Here is a 23,204-nt window from a genome sequence, read left to right as displayed (position 1 = left end):
GTGTGTGTGTCCGCTTCAGTGGTGTCTTTGAATGGACTTGTATCTGTATGGGCCAAAATATGGATGGCACATAATGAACCCAAATGGCTTAGTGTTCTGTTACTGATTACACAAAATTGTATACCAAAGTCACTATGGCTGAAGTGCACAGGAAAAAAATGTTTTGACATTCTTTAAATATACATTATTGGTTTTAAGTGTGACATTGTGGTTAAAGCTCTGGACTTCAAATCCTGCTACTGACACTGTGCGACCTTGAACAAGTCACTTCACCTGCCTGTGCTCCAATTGGAAAAGAAATGTAACCAATTACATCTCAATGCAAAATCAATGTAAATTGATTTGGATCAGAGTGTTAGCCAAATAAGTAAATGAATAATTCTGTCATTATTTAAATGTTTGCTTCGAGGCTTAGATAAATGTTATCTAGTTTTAAGCTCACTCCAAGCACACTTGGCAAGGTGTACCAACAGTGTACTAACCCATTTGGGCCTCATATGATCCTTGGTTGCACAATTTCATTGGTCTCATATCAGCCACCCATATGGGACCCATATTTTAGACCCATATAAAACACATTTGGTGCCCATATGGGCTTTTTTCTTTGAGACATGGATGTAGAAAGATAAAAAAAATGCAGATAACTGCAGATAATTATCAGATGATCAGTTTTGATTTGACTAGCAATTTAATTTTCAGGCATTCACATTTAGGTAGCTTCTGTAATTCATTTGCTTAGTGACTCATACTCAAGTGTGACTTTATAGTGACAATGCCTGCTTCCGATATATAGGCCACACTTCCTGTTTTATTTAAAATGTCTTTTTCTTTGCCCCTCAGCTGACTAACACGGAAGTGTTTACAAAGAAATATGTGAGCATTCAGGCATCTGTTTTACACTTTGTAATGTTTTTTTTTTCATTAAAGCAGTTTAATCATCTCAATATTATTCAGCAGAAATTGATGAATAAACTAAATTGGTCAATTTAGGAAATATATGTGGTGCAATGAACAAAATGCTGTTACGAATGTGATTGTTATATTAAATACACCAAAGATTTTTTCAACTTGGTGATTTTACTATACAAATAGGGGTGGAGTGGTGGCTCTGAGGCTAAGGATCTGCGCTGGTATACCGAAGGTTGCCGGTTCGAATCCCTGTCACTGCCAAAAGAGATCCTACTCTGCTGGGCCCTTGAGCAAGGCCCTTAACCTGTAATTACTCCAGGGTCACTGTACAATCTCTGACCCCAAGGGGTATGCAAAAACTAACGAATTCCTAATACAAGAAATTGTATAAGGCAAAATAAAGATCAAAAAAAAAATAAACAGTCTTTAGTGGTAGTAACTGAGCCCCAAATCCCAGACACAACTAAACTAGAGACAATCCCTAGTTCAAATAAACTATTTTTGAATTAATCAAATACCTCCTTACAGGTTTCTTCATTGATTAGGAAACAAGCATAGATCTTTTCCTTTTCTGTCCTCCACTACTTACCAGGCGAGTGTTATCCTTCTCGTCCCCTGACCCCAACTCCCTGTGTAAGGTGGAGGTCTCCCTTTTAAAGCCAACCTAGGAGTACTTCCGTTGCCAAACCATTGTTTCCTGAAAGCATTTTTAGGTCAGGCAGAACCACCATGAAATAAGGTATTCACCTCTCACCTCTCAATCCTCAGAGCCCAACAGGGCAACCCAATGGAACCACAATCCCCATGCTACCCTGTGAGCTTTCAAAAAGGTCATCAAAAGGGATGCTGCCACCTAGTGTACTGGGAGTCGACTTGAGCATGGGAGGCAGTCTCCCATTGTCCCAACCAGGAAAGTGAACTACTAACCATTCTGGTCAGGATGCCTCTCCATTCGGGTCATTTAGAGGCAGGGCCTGTTAGAGAGTCAGGGCTGGGGGGCTGTCAAGAGGCAGGGCCTGTTAAAGCCCATTGCGGCACTTCTTGTGTGATTTTGGGCTATACAAAAATAAATTGTATTGTATTGTATTGCATTGTATTGTATTTTATCCACTATGCTAGCCTCCCATCTGGGTAAGCAAAATTTCCCTACATGGCTGCTGAGACGCTAGTCCTAGTCTACCACCTACCACCACGCTGCTCCATGCCAGCTTCCTGGCTGAGACAGAGAGTGACACCCCCCCCCCCCATTGGATAAGGGTCCATCCCAACTGGGATGGCAGTCCATCCAAGACACCATAAAATGTTCCTTTCTGTATTATCATTGGAGTACTGTTGTTTGTTACATAATTTAAATCACCCTGTTGAGCATTATTTTCATCCAATTTCCATATACTTTTTTAGTTTAAAGACACCTGTGGAAATGCAAACTTGATGATCTGCTTAAAGTTGGCAGGATATAACTTTATTGGAATCATTTCCTTTTACCAAAATCATATGTCCCTAATTCTTGGAAGAATTGCTTTAATAAATTTGCTATAACATTCTCATATTATATTAATCTGCCACACTTTTTAAAAAGAAATGTTTTGTAAGGGTAAGTCAATCAATATTCACACTTTTCTGATAATTTTTCTAGGGCTGGCTGTACAGCTTTCTCCATGAACATGTGGAAACATGGTGGGTCCATGGTCACGGTAGTGAAGTTTCATCAGACCTTCAATTCTGGCAGACAAATTTTTCCACTAATGTGTAGTCTCTGGTTTTATTTTTATAGTTTTAGCAAGTCAGGGCAGTCGCGGCATTCTCCTGTGACAATCAGTCATGTAGTTTGACATCCCCAGTAATTCAATCCAGCAAGTTTGTCAAAACAGTTTTGATTTTGTCTTAAGTCATAGGGGTGAGCTCTGTGTGCATGAGAGATTACAACCAATGAGTTCTCATCCAGAAGTACAATGCATATAATGCAGCAATGAGGAATTAAGAACACAAGCATTTTAACTCGTCTTGCTCATGTTTTATGTGTCATTACAGATTGATATAAATAGGAAACAAAAAGACAGAGATTGCGGCTGAATTCAACCTTCTTGTTAACCTCTCAAACATGTAGCGGCATATTACAGACTGTCATGAAGGAAATGTGAAACTCTGTTGGAACATCATCTGTTCATCATCCCCTGTGGTTTCTAGTCATGTAATCTGATGTTCTCAGGTGACTATATCATTAACCGTAGTCATCAAGTTTGCCATACCCTCTGGCTTTAGATGAACTGTTGGTTTGTTGTTTAGTTTTGACCCTTTGCTAGTTTACTGGTTATGCCATCTGCTGATCCTGCTTTCCATCAGCCTGCTTCAAAAACTATTAACTGAGGCAGCACAAAATGTAACTTTGTTCCTTAAAAAGTGTCATTGAATGCATCTTTATACTAATAGACCACCTCCTGCACATTTGGAGCAAATTATTATTTTCAGAAGTAAACTTCATTCTTATTTGGGCTGGCTGTACAGCTTTCTCCGTGAACATGTGGAAACATGGTGGGTCCATAGTCACAGTGGTGAAGTTTCATCAGTCAGCTTCTCTTGTTGTTTTCTAGAAGTAAACATGGCCGAAATAAGAGCAGTAAGCAACAATCGGCTTGCTATGGGCTAAAGGTGCACCAGGGGCCAGAATTCTCGCCAGAATCATGTAAAGCACTTGCTCTACGCTATTGACGGGCATTACACTCCTTCTTCAAACTTAATACTTGTCCAGCCATGTTTGAACTTCTTATTCCATTGATAAACACTCCTCTGTGTAAAATGCATTGTTTTAGTTTTTACCGCTCATAGGTGTTTGCCGGTGGGAAGTCTTTGAAATATCTGGCGCCGTGGGTGAGTCAGATCAGCAATGATCTTTTGGGCATGCTTTCTTACCCTGAAGTACTTGAATGTGTTGTAAGTGAAAGCCTTTGATCTTATCATAAGCTCTAATGATGTGGTGCAGGTTGGCCTTAGCCTGAGCTGAAGCAGCCCCATACCAGACAGTTACATTTGAGGTCAGAATGCACTCGATCATGGCTGCATTGAACTGGACCAGTGTTGCTTGGGGCAGCTTGAATGTCCTCAGCTGGTGCAAAAAGAATATTCTCTGATGGGCTTTCTTGATAATACTTGTGATGTTTTCACCCCACTTACAATTTTGTGACAAAGAACTACTAACTTGGTTTTGTCCTGGATGGTAGATAGTAAGACAGCATGAAACACGGGTAACTGTGGAAGAAAGCATACACTTCATGACTTTGATTTTGCTAAATTATTTCAAGATGTGAGGAAAAACAGACAGGCATCACTTATAATTTAACTAACACTACAAGACAGAAGTAGAACGTTTCATCAAGAAAAGTCTTTTGAGAACTTCAAACAGACAGATCCTTATGATTAGGCTGCTAAGCACAAATGCCTGAGTGCACCAAAAATACACTTTGAGGTTAAAGTGTTGCACAAAACACAAACAAATGTCTACTGAGCAGTGGAAAAATAGTCATCTAATAAAATGAGCCATCCTTCATCCTACACTGACGAAATCTATAAGAAATCTATAGGTCTAAATGCTCCGATCCCACAGTGAAGCATTCAGGCAGCTTTGGTATGATGTGTGGTTGACTGTTTGCCTTACAGGGTTAAGGTACAGTAAATGGAATTTAAAATAAAGCTTTCCTGAGTAATCATGTTTATCCTATTCTGAAGCATCTTCACATCTGTCACAATTCATTCTTCCATGACAAAAATGTCCCCTCAACATGGCATGAGTAGTCAGTGAATGGTTTGAGGAGGATGACAGTGTAATTCATATAACATGACCATTCCAAACCTTCCATACTGGATGGTGAAATTTCTCATAGAAGAATTAGGGTGTTGTGTACCGTGTCAGCCATTATGAATGTAGTGAGACGTCAAGCAAAATGACACCTTTTATTGGCTTACTAAAAAGATTACAATATGCAAACTTTCGAGGCAATTCAGACCCCTTCTTCACTTCTCACTACATTCATGGAGGAATGCAGCTGCATTCCTCCAATTTAGAATCTTTACTAAAGTTCACTGAAACTGTTCGGGTTGCTGATGTTAGACCAGCATAGTCTTCTTCTTTTTTCGGCTGTTCCTGTTAGGGGTTGCCATAGCGGATCATCTTCTTCCAAATCTTTCTGTCCTCTGTATCTTATTCTGTTACACCCATCACCTGCATCCATAAACCTTCTCTTAGGCCTTCCTCTTTTCTCTTTTCTCCCAATATACTCAGCATCTCTCCTCTGCACATGTCCAAACCAGTGCAATCTCACATCTCTGACTTTGTCTCCCAACCGACTAACCGTCCAACTTGAGCTGACCCTCTAATGTCCTTATTTCTAATCCTATCCGTCCTCGTCACACCATCTCCAGCTCTGTCCCCTGCTTTCTGGTCAATGCCACCGTCTCCAACCCATATAACATAGCTGGTCTTACTACCGTCCTGTAGACCTTCCCTTTCACTCTTGCTGATACTCTGCTCCACCCATTCCACAATTCCCGTTACTCTGTACTGTTGATCCCAAGTATTTAAACTCATCTACCTTCGCCAACATTACTTCTTGCATCCTCACCATTCCACTGACCTCCCTCTCATTCACACACATTCCTTTTCGCCTTATATTTCACCTTATACAAGTTCTTGTATTAAGAATTTGTTAGTTTTCATATACCCCTTGGGGTCAGAATGCAGGGTCAGCCATTGTACGGTGCCCCTGAAGCAATTACAGGTTAAGGGTCTTGCTCAAGGGCCCAGCAGAGTAGGATCTCTTTTGGCAGTGATGGGGATTCGAACCGGCAACCTTCTGGATACTAGCACAGATCCTTAGCCTCAGAGCCACCACTCCGCCCATGTACTCTGTCTTGTTCCTACTGACCTTCATTCCTTTCCTCTCTAGAGCATATCTCCACTTTTCCAGGGTCTCCTCAACCTGCTCCCTACTATCGCTACAGATCACAATGTCATCAGCAAACATCACAGTCCACGAGGTCTCCTGTCTAATCTCGTCTGTCAACTTGTCCATCACCATTGCAAATATGAAAATGCTCAGAGCCGATCCCTGATGTAATCCCACCTCGACGTTGAATGCATCCATCATTCTTACCGCAGACCTCACCACGGTCATACTTCCCTCGTACATATCCTGTACAACTCTTACGTACTTCTCTGCCACTCCCGACTTCCTCATACAATACCACAGCTCCTCTCGAGGCTCCCTGTCATATGCTTTCTCCAGGTTCACAAAGACGCAATGCAACTTCTCTATACTTCTCCATCAACACCCTCAGTGCAAACATCGCATCGTTAGACCAGCATAGTATTAAGAAAAGCTACATTAGCCTGCATATACATACAATGTGTATGTTGCTTTGGATCATAAAAACAGATTTATTAAAACGTAACATAAAATTGTAATTCAAGAATGTATTGGTCATGTCACAAACGCGTTGGGAAACTTGATAACACTGATACCATTTACAGATTCTAAAAATGAAACTTTCCCATCTGCCTTGTGTGTTATGGTTGCAGTTCTCTGTTCTTCTTGCCATTGTGCTGTCCTTTTTGATACGCCTTTTGTGGTGACTCATGATAACTGATCTTTTTATCCTTTCTTCTATGACATTTATCTGTTTTTTAAAGCACCTCTTTCAGATTATTCAGTTTGTTTACTTTTTTAATTCAGTTTTAGTTAGCAAGACTGTTAGACAGAAAAAGAGAACTGAAATATTTTGAATACCTTTATATGTAGTGTAATCCCAAAATGGAGAGAATGAGGTATGTGCACATTGGAATTCTTTTATTTTGTTGTTCAACTAATTCCTGTTATTCAGTTGCATCAAATAGAATGCCTTTGTGGAGCAGCTTTCTAGTAAATGCGTCTATTGTGTTGAGTTCTGTATGGAGTTTACATCATTTTAGGATTACATTTTCTAATGGGAAAATGATGTAATGAATAGAACAATGTTCTTTGATTTGCTGAACTGTAATGGAGTGGGCGATCATCTTTCAATTTTTAACATTAATGCTGTTCTTCATTAGTAGTTAAAGGTGTTAACATGCGCAGTTACAAGTTTATGCTAGAGACTTGATTGTCTGAATAGATTATTATTTCTAAATCTCTAGACAAATCACATTCTTGAGCAAAGATAATCTCATAATATGCAGTAATGGATCACAGTTTATGGCTTTTGCAGTACTGGTGCAGTGTGGCCTAATCAGAAAACTGTTAGATAGTGCATAACAATGCAAAATCACCCTAAAAATGTTAATGTGCCCACTGTAGAGAGAGAGAGAGGTTGGGAGCATGCATTGATAATATCTCGGGTCCTAATTTGAGATCCTGAGGTGGTCAGTCGTGTGGTGGGTGCGGCAATATGTCCTAATTTGGGATCCTGAGGTGGTCAGTCGTGTGGTGGGTGCGGCAATACGTCCTAATTTGGGATCCTGAGGTGGTCAGTCGTGTGGTGGGTGCGGCAATACGTCCTAATTTGGGATCCTGAGGTGGTCTGTCGTGTGGTAGGTGCGTCAATGTGCTATATCAATTTGCTGCACCCACCACACGACAGACCACCTCAGGATCCCAAATTAGGACCCGAGTGCAGTTGTGCTACACGTGACACCTCAGCATCACACTAGTTTTGAAAGTAATTAAACAGTGTGAGATCTTTCACAGTGACTGGAGTGCCAATCCTGTCACCAACCCCCAAAGTTTCTCTGCAAATTGGAGGACCAGTTGCAGGGCAGGATGCAGTTTATTGTCATACCCAGGACACTTACAGTCTTGAATGAGGCGCATTACCTGCATTGTGAGGGAGCGTCAGTTACGGCACTACGGTCATGTGGCGTGATTTCCAGAGGGTGATCCAGCTCACAGGGTCCTCATTGTTTGCCAGGCCAAGGGGACACCCACATAACACCTGGCTGTGTCAGATAGTCATTTTTGGAGGGTGGGACTGGACCACGTGTCTGCTTTAGGGGTTGGAAGCTGGGATCCTGAGCTTTTTCATTGTGTGGTGGGTGCAGCAACACGCTGTACCAGTGCATTTTTCCAACATATAAACTGCATGTAGACCATTGTCCAAGACTGTGGATATTCTCAAAACCTTTCTCTCAAGTGCTGATTTTGCTTTTCTTCAACAAAAGTAATATTATTGTTTTTTAACTTCGTAATTTCTTTGACAGTTCTGGCAGATAAATTTTTTTCCATTAATTTTTTTGCCTCTAACTTTATTTGTATAGTTTTAGCAAGTTGGGGCAGTTGCGGGATTCTCCTGTGATAGCAGTCATGTAGTTTGACATCCCCAGTAATTCAGTTCTACCAGTCTGTCAAAACAGTTTTGATTCTGTCTTAAGTCGTAGGGGCGGGCCCTGTGTGCATGAGAGCTGACAACCAATGAGCTCTCATCCAGAAGTTCAATGCAAATAATGCAACAATGAGGAATTAAGAACACGGGTATTTTAATAATAATAATATTTTTTTTAATTCCTTGCATTTATATAACACTTTTCTCACTACTCAAAGTGCTCAGCAATTGCAGGTTAAGGGCCTTGCTCAAGGGCCCAACAGAGCAGAGTCTCTTTTGGCATTTATGGGATTCGAACCGGCAACCTTCTGATTGCCAGTTTAGATCCCTAGCCTCAGAGCCACCACTCTTCAAAAACAGAAGAGAGGCTCATCTTTCTCATGTTTTATGTGTCATGACAGATTGGAAAAAAGAAATAAAAAGGCAGAGATTGCGGCTGAATTTGCCATTCCTGTTAATCTCTCAGACGGGTAGCGGCATATTACAGGCTGTCAGGAAGGAAATGTGAAACTGTGTTGGAACATCATCTGTTCATCATTCCCTCTGATTTCTAGTCATGTAATCTGATGTCCTCAGGTGACTAAATCATTAACCATAGTCGTCAAGTTTGCCATACCCTCCAAGCAGAAGTTGTGTAATGTGGCACTGGCTTTAGATGAACTGTTGGTTTGTTGTTTAGTTTTGCTCTTTGCTAGTTTCCTGATCAGCCTGCTTCAAAAACTACTACTTAAAAAGTGTGATTGAATGCATCTTTATACTAGTAGACCACCTCCTGCCCATGTGGAGAAAATATTATTTTCAAAAATAAACTTCATTCTTATTAGGAAGAACACTCATTTTTAGAATTGCTAACACCTATTACGTTTGGGCTGATTGTGAAAGTTTAAGGATGAAAATCCAAATCAGGGGTATATGATTTGGAAGTAGCCAACATAGAGATAAAGACCTTAGTCTGGTTTGGTTTTTGGGCTAAGGTCAGTAGAACCTTCCACCGAAGAAATACTTTAAAGGGGCATTTGGGTGTGTATGTGTGTGTTTTCTATGATGGATCCTTTCTTTTCCCAGACTTTGTCTTTCTCTGTTTTCCACTGCTGAATAAAGTGAGATCAGAAAATGAATGAACTGAACTGGTTCTGTGGGACTCATCCATTCTGCCATCCATTTTCCAAACCCACATTCCTCAGTACAGTTTTATAGGAATCCAAAATTTTATTTCAACAGGTGAAATACTGGCTTCTGTACCACCATATTGCTTCATTGTACTGTATACAGACATTATTGTGTCTTTTTATGAAACACCTGTTCTAGTTTAACATAGCAGGTTAAAATATCAATAAACAGCATCCATAACTGAAACTCTATTTAAATTCAACAATTTCTTATGGCTTATTATGTTCCACTCAGTAACCCTTTTTTAATGGGACATTTGAGAAAAATAGATGTTTTAATGTTCCTTTCGACACTTTACTTTGACAAACTGTGCTTAGCACCCACAAATCATGTAAAAGAAAGCACCAAACCCTTAACATGAAAATGAATGGTAGCAAATACTTGTAAAGAAGAATTGTTTTGAAGCTGAATGGACATTTTGAAGTGTAAGAGTGTCCATTAGATGCATTTAAATCATCACACAAGTCTAAACTTGTCTTGTGACGCAGGCCTTTTAGGTGCTTGTGGAATTTTTAAGTCAGGTTGTACGTAATGTCAACAAAAGCTCTGTAGCAACCGTCTAGAGGGAAAAAGATTACCAACGTGTAAATAGTCAGGATACTGTGTTTATTGTGTTCTCTCAATAAAAGAGGATGTGTGATAAATACCCAGTTTTAACTCTAAGGTGCAGAAAGGAGGACCACACTAGTCCTCACAGGTGGCGCAGTGGTAGTGCTGCTGCTTTGCAGTAAGGAGACTGCGGAAGATTGTGGGTTCGCTTCCTGGTTCCTCCCTGTGTGGATAGCGCTTTGAGTACTGAGAAAAGTGCTATATAAATGTAATGAATTATTATTATTATTAGTTCATATCCCAAACCAAAAATGCTCGGAGTCACCGATTATATTTTTTTCTTTTTTATGTTGGTTACTGCTGCAGAACTGGTTAACCTAGTTACAAAACTGTTTGCACTTACTGGGTAAATTAATAGGAAAACCTGTACACCTACGTATCCAAGTGATTATCTAATCAGTCAATGTGATAGCAGTGTAGTGCATACAATCCTGCTGATACAGGTAAAGCGTGCCAGTTTCACATCAAACACCAGAATTGGGAATAAATGGAATCTTAATGGTATGTATGATTGTTGCTGGCAGACATGCTGATTTGGGTATTTCTGTAACTGCTAATCTCCTGAGCTTTTCATGCACAATAGTGTCTAGAGCAGGGGTCTCCAACTCCTGTCCTGGAGAGCTACTGTAGCTGCAAGTTTTCATTCTAACTCTTTTCTTAATTAGCGATGAGTTTTTTGTGCTAATTAACTATTTCCCATAATTTTAATTGACTTTTATTGAGACTCTGACTGCTGAATTGATTCTTTTTTCCTTAAACAACACCTGAGCAGGCTCCTGTCAATCATGAAGAATCCACTGCATCCACTAAACAGGATCATCTCCAGACAGAGGAGCAGCTTCAGCGACAGACTGCTGTCACCGTCCTGCTCCACTGACAGACTGAGGAGATCGTTCCTCCCCCACACTATGTGACTCTTCAGTTCCACCCGGGGGGGTAAACGTTAAAATTATACAGTCTGTATACCTGCATTGTTATCGGCATTGTTATCACTCTTTAATTTAATATTGTTCTTTATCAGTATGCTGCTGCTGGAGTATGTGAATTTCCCCTCGGGATTAATAAAGTATCTATCTATCTATCTATCTATCTATCTATCTATCTATCTATCTATCTATCTATCTATCTATCTATCTATCTATCTATCTATCTATCTATCTATCTATCTATCTATCCATAAATTTGATGTGAAGTGAGCCAACAGATGATCAAATAAGTTGGGGCCTCAAACTCCAATCAACTTCACTTCATTCAGTTTCTTAATTTGAAGCCAATTCCAGTTGCTAATTAAACCCGTTATTTTTTTGTTCTTTATTTCACCTTATACAATTTCTTGTATTAGGAATTTGTAAGTTTTCACATACCCCTTGGGGTCAGAGCGCAGGGTCAGCCATTGTACAGCGCCCCTGGAGCAATTTCAGGTTAAGGGTCTTGCTCAAGGGCCCAGCAGAGTAGGATCTCTTTTGACTGTGATGGGGAATTGGAACCGGGAACCTTCTGGATACCAGCACAGATCCTTAGCCTCAGAGCCACCACTCCGGAAATAAAAGCAGCTCACTACTGAAAACGGAAAATATAGGAGTCAGTCAGGATCGAACCGGGAACTCTTGATTACAAGTCAGCAAAAAAGCTGTGTTTAATTCCATGACACTCAATCTTGCCATGGTAGACATTTCCAAAACTGTTGATTTTCTTTTTCTAAGAGCACTGTCAAAATGTTTAATGGACCTGAGCAGATCAACATTACTGAGGCCTTCACCTTTCTTTATTTTCAGTTATTGTGTGATGGACGCAGGTTGTTGTTTATGTGTTGGTTCATTTGTGTCTTAATATTGTTTGGTTGCTAATTAATGAAAAAATAAATAGTTAAGGGGCCTGAGTCTTAAGTTGTGCATCAATTAAAATTAGGGCAAAGAGTTAAATAACAGTAAAATCTGGTCACTAATTAAGAAAAGGGTTAGAATGAAAACCTGCAGCCACAGTAGCTCTCCAGGACTGGAGTTGGAGACCACTGGTCTAGAGTTTATTCAGAATAGTGTTAAAAAAACAGATCCAGTGAACAGCAGCTCTGCAGATGGTAATATTTGGTTGATGAGAGTGGTCAGAGAAAAATAGTTAAATTGGTTCGAAGCTGACAGAAAGACTATGGTAAACCACTATGTGGTTAGCAGGAAAGCATCTCAGAATGCACAACATGTCAGGCCTTGAAGCGGGTGGGCTACAACAGCAGAAGACCTTGTTGAGTTCCACTGCTGTCAGCCAAAAACAGAGATCTAAGGTTGCAGTGGGCACAGGCTCACCAAAACTGGACAGTTGAAGTCTAGAAAAAATGTAGCCTGGTACAATGAATCTCAATGTCTGCTGAGACACAAACATAGTAGGGTCAGAACTTGGTGTCAACAGCATGAATCCATGAACCAAACCTGCCTTGAGTCAACAGTCCAGGCTGGTGGTGGCAGTTTAATGGTGTGGGGTAAGTTTTCTTGGCTCACTTTCAATTATTGCTTGGATGCCACAGCCTATTTGAGTATTGTTGCTGACCATATGCATCTCTTCATGGCCACATACTTCCATCATTATAATGCACTGTGTTGCAAAGCAAAAGGTGTCTCAAACTGGTTTTATATACATGACAAATAAATTCAGTTTTCTTCAGTGGTGGCTTCCCAGTCACCGGATCTGAATCCAACAGAACACATTTGGGATGTGGTAGATTTGGAGATTTGCAGCATGGATGTTCAGTTGACCAATCAGCAGAAATTTCATGAGGCTATCATGTCAACATGGATCAGAATTTCAGTTTCCAGCATCCAGTCGAATCCTGTGATAACAGAGGTTTGTGACACTTCACATTTTTTAAAATAATTGGAAATACCAGATTGTACAGGCTGCGGTGGGTTGGCACCCTGCCCAGGATTGGTTCCTGCCTTGTGCCCTGTGTTGGCTGGGATTGGCTCCAGCAGACCCCCGTGACCCTGTGTTCGGATTCAGCGTGTTGGAAAATGGATGGATGGAGATTGTACAGGTTTCAGGCAGATGCAGGTGCAGATGGAAATGTGTATTTGATACTCTGAGGTTGATTGGGGTACTTGGCTGATTTTGCATTCACGAGCGGATCGGACAAGTGCTTCATTCATGCCTCAGAGCAAGCGATGGCAGCACCTGCACCCAACTGATGCATTAAAGGGAGCCTGCACGGCAAAATCAGGAAGACACAAGAAAAAAGAGATCCTTAGTGAAAGCACAGTATCCGGCACCTGAAACCAGTGTGAGGGAGAAGAAGCAGAGAAGTTTGGTAGCCCCATGGAGCTGTGAGTGGTCATTCCCCACTAAATTTGTGGAGAAGCAGGTATGATGATGGTAGTGCCCTCCTAGAGATTCCTACGACATTATGAGAGCATAGTGGAAGACGGAGGGACAGCTGTTTCAGAGCATCATGGTAGATGCCAACGGATGCAGCTGTGGTAACTGCCAGAGGTTGTGACCATGGCTGCTGGAGTCTCTGCCATCTACAAGACCTGAGCAGGTTGAAACAGAGAGCCAGAGAATGGAAAATGCGCTGGGCTCCAGAACCCAATGACTGCATGGTTTTATTCTGTTTTTTATCATTTGGATTATTTATTGAACTTTAATTCACCTGCGTTGGGCTGGCGCCCTGCCCGGGATTTGTTCCTGCCTTGTGCCCTGTGTTGGCTGGGATTGGCTCCAGCAGATCCCCTTGACCCTGTGTTAGGATATAGCAGGTTGGAAAATGACTGACTGACTGACTGACTTTAACTCACAGACAGACACTGGCTTTTATAGATGATTTATTTATTGATTTTATTTGGAGCACTGCACTTTGGGCACTATTGTTTGCTTTTAATACAAGAACTAAGCACTCACACCTGCTCTTCCTGACTGTGTACGTATGTCCTTATTTGCCCGGCTCATCCTTGGTTTTGTTATCGACGGTCTCGGGTTCAAGCTGCCAAAGACCGTGGAGCTAACCCGGACTGTCACAAATCCATAAATCAATGGCTCTGAGGCTAAGGATCTGTGCTGGCATCTGGAAGGTTGCTGGTTCACATCTCATTACTGTCACAAGGAATCCTATTCCGTTGGGCCCTTGAGTGAGGCCTTCAACCTCAAAATTGCTCCGGGGTGGTGTACAATTGCAGACCCTGTAGTCTGACTCCCAAAGAGAGGAGAGAAGTTGGGAGCATGCGCTGAATACAGCACATTGCCACAACCACCACATGACGAACCACCCGGATTGAGACCCAAGTGCAGTTGCGCAACAGGTGACACCTCAGCACCACACTGAACAGTGTGAGGTTTTTTTTACAGTGGCTGGAGTGCCAATTCTGTCACCAACTCCTGGATTGTCCCTGCAAATTGGAGGACCTGCTTGCAGGGCTGGATGCATATTAGTGTCAAACCCAGGACGGACGTTAAGGGCCTTGCTGAGGGGCCCAACGGAGTAGAGTCTCTTCTGGTGTTTATGTGATTAGGACTGGCATCCTTCCGATTGCTGGCACAGATCCCTAGCCTCAGAGCCTCCACTCCTCCCCTTCCCAAAGGTCATGTGAAAAGACAATTTCTCCTCAGGGATTAATACAGTGTACCAAATACCGTGAACAATTGAGGCTGTTTTGAAACAAACCTATCTCAATACTAGCAACATGTACCTAATAATTTGTTCAGCTTTATCTTCTGTAAACTGTGTTGTATTATATACTTTCTGGGAGACATGAGTGTTGTGATGCTGCCAAGCCACGACAATCTGAGTCTTAATTAAAAGTAGATGTATTTGCTGTAGGTTGCGAAATGTTGCTGAAAGGAACAGAATGAACTTTCACTTGTGGCCAATAAGAACAATTAATGAACACGAGCTTATCTCTAGGTGGGTGAGGGGTGGTCCTAACCATTGACACCTGACTGCCTCCTGTTATCATCAAGGCTAAGCCGGGAACTTTTTTTAACTCACTTCAAAGCCCTTGAAAAATGTTTCAGAAATGAGGCCACACTGCAGCCATCAGATCAGATTCAGTCAGTAAATGTACACAATTAAAATCTAAAACAACCTATTGTGTCTCCGTTACGGTAATCTAATCTTCCTTTCGACCATACTGTTCTTGATTGAAAAATAGACTTTTCTTTGTGCAGTAAATCATTACAGAACTTGATTAGTTGAAATATAACCTTGCATAACATCAGAATAATCAGAATACTTGCGCAATCACGTCTATTGCTTTGGCTCCATGCCGATGGGAGTCAAACAGAGAACTGAGTGAAGGGTAGAGCTGGGGCGCCATTAGGGTTTGTGTTTCAGCTACAATCACAACGGCTTACTTACTTTAAATATAATTCAGATTTTTCTTCAATAATTTTTTATTTCTCTTTTTAAACTTTTAAACATATCTTGCGAATGCCTTATGTTTGTAGTTGGTGGTGGAATTTCCCCTCCACAGAACAAAAGTTGGAGGGGATTTTATAGGACTTGGGGGGATTTCAGCAAGGGTTTTGCAAAGAATCCTATATGATTATTATGGATTACTTGATTTGTTTTACCTGACAAATTAAAAACCTTAAAACTCCAAATGGCACCAATTACAGATGCTTTCATTTTCCAAATCTCTCCTTCCTTTTTAGATTTGCTCCCACTGCATGACTGAATTTGTGAAATCAGTTTCCTTCACAGGTATCTCTCAAGGATCAATCTTGGGTCCACTTCGGTTTTCCATCTACATTCACCCCTTAGGCCAGTGGTTCTCAAACTGTGGGGCGGGCCCACCTAGGGGGGCGCAAAGATGTGAAAAAAAGAAAACAAGAATCAAAAATATGAAAAATACATCTATTGAAACCAAAACAAATTAATTTAAACTACATTATGATACTAGAAAAATAAATATAGAGTAAGAGAAATGGCGATAAAAGTTAAGTAGGTATAATAAAATATGCATCTATGATATATCCAGCCATTCATCCATTTTCCAACCCGCTGAATCCGAACACAGGGTCACCTGGAGCCAATCCCAGCCAACACAGGGCACAAGGCAGGAACCAATCCCGGGCAGGGTGCCAACCCACCGCAGGACACCCACACACACACCAAGCACACACTAGGGCCAATTTAGAATCACCAATCCACCTAACCTGCATGTCTTTGAACTGTGGGAGGAAACCGGAGCGCCCGGAGAAAACCCACGTAGACACAGGAAGAACATGCAAACTCCACGCAGGGAGGACCCGGGAAGCAAACCCGGGTCTCCTAACTGCGAGGTAGCAGCGCTACCACTGCGCCACCGTGCCACCCTTCTATGATATACAAGGGGGCTCCGCCCCCCTGCTCATTTCGCTCGCCTACCCCCGGTGTTGGGTAACCCGAAATACATTGATGAATACATTGATATTGGAGTGTAAAGGTGTAGATGACGAACAAAGGAAGTATATTCATTAATCCTAATGAATGTTCACTAATAGTGGACTCATTACAGAATGCGTTGTCAGCTAATTGGCGGAATTGTTTAGCGGCCGTCTGTCGTTCCTTTCTTTGCCGTTTATCTATTGACTATGCTGTTTGAAAGGCGCGTTGTATTCAGTCGGGCTCGCTTCTGTATGTCCGTTAGTCGAGCTCTTTCTTTTTGGAGCCGTGCCTGCTTTGCTTGCGGCATTTCAGACGTGCGCTGTAGGCGCCTGCGTTCATTGATTTTATCCAGGCGGGCTCATTTTTGTATCTCCGTCAGTTGTGGTCTTTCGTTTTGAACCTGTGCCTGCTTTGCTTCCGCAGTTTCAGACGCGCATTGTAGGCATCTATGTACATTGTATTTGTCCATGCGGGCTCGTTTTTGTAGCTCCGTTAGTCGAGCTGTTTAGTTTTGGAGCCGAGACAGTTTTGCTTCCGCGGTTTCAGACGCGCGTTGTAGGCGCCTACGTCTATTGCTTTTATCCATGCGGGCTCGCTTTTGTAGCTCCGTTAGTTGAGCTGGATCGTTTTGGAGCCGTGACCATGACTCCATTAGTTATCTGTTGTCCACCGTTATTAATATGGATAATTGCACTTACTGTTAATACGGAGCGTTTTCTGTGGTTGTACTGTTAATAATGCATCACTGTATTGTGATTCGCATATGCTATATGGTTTGGACGTGTGAGGATGCTGTACGTTTAATACGGAGAGTTTGTTTATTCTTATTACCCGGACCATGCTGTGTAGTGTGGACGTTTAGTTCAGAAGCGTGTTGTAGGCGCCTGCACCTTTCGTACTTTCTCGCACCTTCCGTACTATCTTTGTGGACCTTTGCTGACCCCGTAGTGTCTTCCGTTTGACTCTGGGGTGCAGAATCCTCTTTTCTGTGTGGCGTTAGTTGAGCTATTTCGTTTTTGAGCCGTGACTCCTTTGTTAGTTGAGCTCTTTCGTTTTTTAGCCATGACTCCTTCGTTCACGGTGGATCAGACTTCGCTTGCGGTTTATGAGACGCGCGCTGTAGGTGCCTGCGCACTATGTCTCCCGCGTCCATCGCCATGTACCTGGGTCCATGCCTTCCGGTTTACCATTCTCAGTTAGTAATATGGAGCATTAATTAAAAAAGAACAAATTTGGTATTAGTGGGCTCCTTTCAAAAAAAGTTAGGGGGGGCGCGATTAAAACTGTTATGAAAACTCGGGTTGCAAATACTTAAAGGTTAAGAAACGCTGCCTTAGCAAATGCTATTTCTTCCCCTGGTTTCTCCTACCACCTCTGTTCTGATGATGTGCAGCTCTTCCTCTCATTTTCCTCTTACAATCCACAGGTTTCAGTCCTGATCTTCAGCTGTCTCTCTACCATCTCATCTTTGAGCTTAAACTTTCAAAGTCAGATATCCAGTATGTGTCTTCTGTTTCTCCATAGATTTATCTCTAAGGATTGGTCATGAACATGTCACCCATTCCGCATCAGTCATGGTCAGGTATCTTGGCATGACTCTGGACTCCTCACTTTCATTCACTGAAAATACACTCACTGGCCACTTTATTGGTACACGGTACACATGTTCGTCTACATGGTAACGCAAATGTCTAATCAGCCAATCACATGGTGGCAACTTAATGCATTTAGACATGTAGACATTGTCCAGATGACATGCCAAATTTCAAACCCAGCATCAGAATGAGGAAGAAAGGAGATGGAAGTGACTTTGAACGTGGCATGGTTGTTGGTGCCAGATGGGCTGGTCTGAGTATTTCAAAAACTGATGATCTGGTCTATTAGGTAAGATCAAGCCTTTTTTATCTTCTAGGGATCTTGAGATAGCTACTCATGCGTTTATTTTTTCTCTCCTCGATTACTGCAACTCGCTGTATTCTGGGATTAACAAATCCTTGATACACAGGTTACAGTTGGTCCAAAATGCTGCCGCTCGCTTTCTGGTTAGGGCAAGAAAGTATGACTCTGTCTCTCCTATTTTAGCTTCTTTACACTGGCTGCCTGTCAGTTTTCAAATTGATTTTAAAATCCTGCTGCTAGTTTTTAAATCTTTACATGGGCTTGCTCCTGCCTATTTATCTGAACTGTGTGTTTTACACCAGCCATCTAGTGTGCTTAGATCTTCTGGTCAGCTGTCTCTGGTTGACCCTCGTACCAAGTGTAAAACCAAAAGGGACAGACAGGGCTTTTGCAGCTGCTGCTCCTCGCCTGTGGAACTCTTTACCTCATCATATAAAGGAGTCGTCTACAATTGAACTGTTTAAAACAAGACTAAAGACTCATTTCTACTCACTTGCATTCCGTGACCTTCAGTAATACTGATGGCTTCCTCTTTGTGATTATATTACATTACTTCTATCTTTTATGTATATAACATTACTTCTATTTATTATGTATTTTATTTTATGTTCAAATATTTTATTTCTATTTATGTTTTATGTAAATTTGTTCTATTTTTGTAAAGCACTTTGGCTACAGCATTACTATGTTTGTTTAAATGTGCTATATAAATAAATTGACATTGACATTGACATTGATAAAGGGAAAAATATCCAGTGAGCGTCAGTTCTCTGGGCAAAAATGCATTAATAGGCAACAGTAACTCAAATAACCATGTGTTATAACTGAGGTGTGCAGAAGAGCATCTCTGAATGCACAATATGTCAAACCTTGAAGCTGATGGGCTACAACAGCTGGAGACCACACTGAGTGCCACTTCTGTCAGCTAAGAACAGGCAACTGAGGCTACAGTTTACGTAGGCTCACCAAAATTGGACAATAGAGGATTGTAAAAATGTTGGTAGGGTCAGGATTTGGTGTCAACAACATGTAATCATGAATCAATCCTGCCTTGTATCAACGTTTCAGACTGGTAGTGCTGGTGTATGACTTATTTTCTTGGCACACTTTGGGCCCCTTAGTACCAATTGAGCATTGTTTAAATGCCACAGCCTATCTGAATATTGTTGCTGACCATGTCCATACCTTTATGACCTCAGCATATCCATCACAGGTGGTGCAGTGGTAGTGGGGCTGCTTTGCAGTAAGGAGATTGTGGGTTTACTTCCCGGGTCCTGCCTGTGTGGAGAGCACTTTGAGTAGTGAGAAAAGAGCAATATAAATGTAAAGAAATATTATTATTATTATTATCTTCCGATGGCTAATTCCAGCAAGATAATGCACCATGTCACAAAGTTCAGACCATCTCAAACTGGTTTCTTGAACATGATAATGAGTTCACTGTACTCAAATGGTCTCCACAGTCACCAGATCTCAATCCAAAAGAGAGCCTTGTGGAATGTGGTGGAAGGGGAGATTCTCATCATGGATGTGCAGCCGACAAATCTGCAGCAACTGCGTGATGCTATCATGTTAATATGGACCAAAATCTCTGAGGATTCTTTCCAGCACCTTGTTGAATCTAAGCCACCTAGAATTACGTCAATTCTGAAGGTAAAAGGGAGTCCAACCCGGTACTAGCAAGGTGTGCCTAATAAAGTGGCAGATGAGTGTATTTCTTCAATGATCCAATCCTGTCATTAGTTTCTTTATGATGTTCAGAAGTTTCATCCCTTCTTTGCTTATTATGCAACATAACTCCTTGTTAAAGAAACTGGCTCTCTCTTAGCTGGACTATTGCAACACTCTCTTGGTGAGGCTTCCTTCAATTGGCATTAGACCTTTCTGGCTCCTCCAGAATGCAGCTGTTCTTTGTTCCTCAATTCACTCCTGCTATTCCTCTGCTTTGATATCTTTACTGGCTTTCTGTTGCCGTAAGGATCCAGTTCAAAACTACAATTCTCTAAATTGTTCAACTCCTTGATATCTTCAGTCTTTGGTCTCTTCATATGTCCCTTCAAGAAGACTCTGTTATGCCTCTACCTGTCCCATGATTCTCTCTCCACTGGCCAGATATGTCTACACCAGGGGATGGCAACCTACAGCACATGTGCCAAGCGTGGCACCCAGAACGATTTTCAGTGGCACTGTGATTGAATTGAAATACAGGAAAAAATTATATTTTAATAAATAATAATAATTCATTACATAGCATTTTTCTCAGTACTCAAAGCAATGGCCACACAGAGAGGACCAAGAATCGAACCCACAATCTGCCACAGTCTCCTTACTGCAAAGCAGCAGCACTACCACTGCGCCACCTGCACAGTCCCACCTACGTTCTGCGCGTGCAACTCACTTGTAAATTGAAACCATGTGTTCAGTGCAGGCCATGGTATGTTAAAAACAAACTTCTTTTTATTATTAAGTAATATCTTCTTCTTTCGGCTGCTCCTGTTAGGGGTTGCCACAGCGGATAATCTTGTTCCATATCTTCCTGTCATCTGGATCTTGCTCTGTCAGTTATTATTAAGTAATATACTGCCCTAAAATGGCAAAAACTTGATGTTCGCTCCTTTCAAGACTCTTGGACGAATGAATATCGATTTTTACAATAAAAAGTATTTAGCTATGTGTGTGTTATGCTGTGAAAGTGTCGTGTGTCGTACGTCAAGGGTACAAAGACATTACCAAACTGAACATCAGTCCACATTTAAAAACTCTGATGAGAAAAGTGAAGGCTGTTTCTGGCTTTAAGAAACAAACCATGCATTTTAGTCAAATAATTTGAACCAAAAATAAACCCACCGAATGCAGTTATACAAGTGCTTCTCATTAATTGGTTAATAGCTCTGATTAACAATAAAGAATGATTAATCATATTTGAATTCTTGATATTTTTTTCTTATTCATACGATGTATTTTGTATTGAAAAAACATGTCATTTATGAGGGTGGCGCAGTGGTAGCGCTGCTGCCTCGCAGTTAGGTGACCTGGGTTCGCTTCCCGTGTCCACCCTGCGTGGAGTTTGCATGTTCTCCCCGTGTCTGTGTGGGTTTCCTCCCAAACACATGGTGGATTGGTGATTCTAAATTGGCCCTAGTGTGTGCTTGGTGTTTGTGTGTCCTGCAGTGGGTTGGCACCCTGCCCGGGATTGGTTCCTGCCTTGTGCCCTGGGATTGGCTCCAGCAGACCCCTGTGTTCGGATTCAGCAGTTTGGAAAATGGATGGATGTTATTTGTAATACAATTTTTAATAAATGTGTTTAAATTTAATTTAAATTTGATAAAACACATATGTATTTTAAAATATTGAATGACCAATTATATAAGATCTGGTTATAATGGGCTTTTGAAGCCCATTATAACCAGACCTATTTTGATGCTACATACAGTATAACAAAATTGGTAAAATTATGTTAGCACGCAGAATAACATTGTAACATAGGTTTGGCACGACACAGCTGAAAGGTTTCCGACCCCTGGACTACACAAAGCTTCTTTGTTCTTCCTCCAAAGCTCTGGAGCGATCTCCTTTTGGCTGTTCAGGCTTCACTGAATTTTATCGTGTTTCGGCATCTTCATTTTCATTAAATATTTTGGAACTTCCTAGTCTCTCTTCTACTGACAAAGAGGTTAGGATACTGATATTTGTGTCTTGTAGCTGCAGGTTTAATTATGTAATAGTAGTACTACTCCCTCTTCCTCATTTTATTATCTGGTTCTCTGTTGCTTTTGATGCTTGCATCTTGTAATCATTCTTGTGCTGTATGTACAGTATTATAACTTGATTGTAAGTGTCCTTAGATAAAGGTGTCTGCTGAATAAACAAACAGTAATTCATTATTATAGAATTCTCATAAAGCATGCTTTGTTGCATTATTTACAAAGTGCCTCACAAATATGATCAGACATTTACTGCTGCTAATGCTTGTAAACTCATTTGTAATTAACTGCTATACTAGTCAGACAGACCTTGACTGCAGTAATTTATTCATAACTGGAGAATACATCCTAATCAAATCGCTCTTGTACTAAACACAGTGGATTCAGAAAATATTCAGACCCTTTTACTTTTTGCACATTTTATTGTATTGTTGATTTAATTATCAGTGGATTAATTTGCCATTTCTGACCATCAGTCTACACTCAATAACCCATAATGACAAAGTAAAAACATTTTCAGAAAGGTTAGCAAATTTATTAAAAAATAAAAATGGAACTATCTCATTAATACAGTACATGTATTCAGACCCTTAATTCAGTACTTTGTAGAAGCCCCTTTGGCAGCAATTCTGCTTTCAAGTCTTCCTGGTTAAGTTTCTATAAGCTTTGTACCCCTGGATTTGTTCATTTTATCTCATTCTTCCTGGCAGATCCTCTCAAGCTCCATTAGATTAGATGGTAAGAATCTGTGAACTGCCATCTTGAGGTCTCTTTACAGATGTTCTGTGGGGTTTATGTCTGGGCTTTGGATGGGCCGCTCAGGAACACTCAGAGACTTGTCCCAAAGCCACTCCAGAGTTTCTATTGGCTGTTTGCATTGGGTCACTGTCATGTCTTTGTCCCATTCTGAGGTTGTATGCACTCTGTATCTGGTTTTGTTCAAGGACCTCTTTGTATTTGACTGAATTGATCTTTTCCTGACCTATCGTTGAGAAGCATACCCATAGCATGAGGCTGCCACCACGTTTCACCATAGGGATGGTATTATGCAAGTGATGAGTCGTGCCAGTTCCCTGCCAAACAAAATGCTTGGTGTTCTGCCCAAACAGTTCAATTTTGTCTCATCAGACCTGAAAAACGTTTTCCTTATGCTGTCAGGGTGCAAGTAAGCAGTCATACTGTATGCCTTTTACTTAAGAGTGCCATCTATCCAGCTA

At 41.2% G+C, this 23,204-nt stretch overlaps 1 protein-coding gene across 3 annotated transcripts in view; it reads right to left on the bottom strand.

Annotated features, from left to right (window-relative positions):
• slc25a55a (solute carrier family 25 member 55a) overlaps nucleotides 1–23,204 on the bottom strand; it is a 640,168-nt gene that overhangs the window by 15,017 nt on the left and 601,947 nt on the right. The gene's annotated exons all lie outside the window — the stretch shown is intronic.

The sequence above is a fragment of the Erpetoichthys calabaricus genome, chromosome 3 (genome assembly GCF_900747795.2).
Source record: "Erpetoichthys calabaricus chromosome 3, fErpCal1.3, whole genome shotgun sequence".
Classification (NCBI taxonomy): Eukaryota; Metazoa; Chordata; class Cladistia; order Polypteriformes; family Polypteridae; genus Erpetoichthys; species Erpetoichthys calabaricus.
Note: the sequence above shows the minus strand (reverse complement) of the source record. Positions and strands in the feature narration are given on the sequence as shown.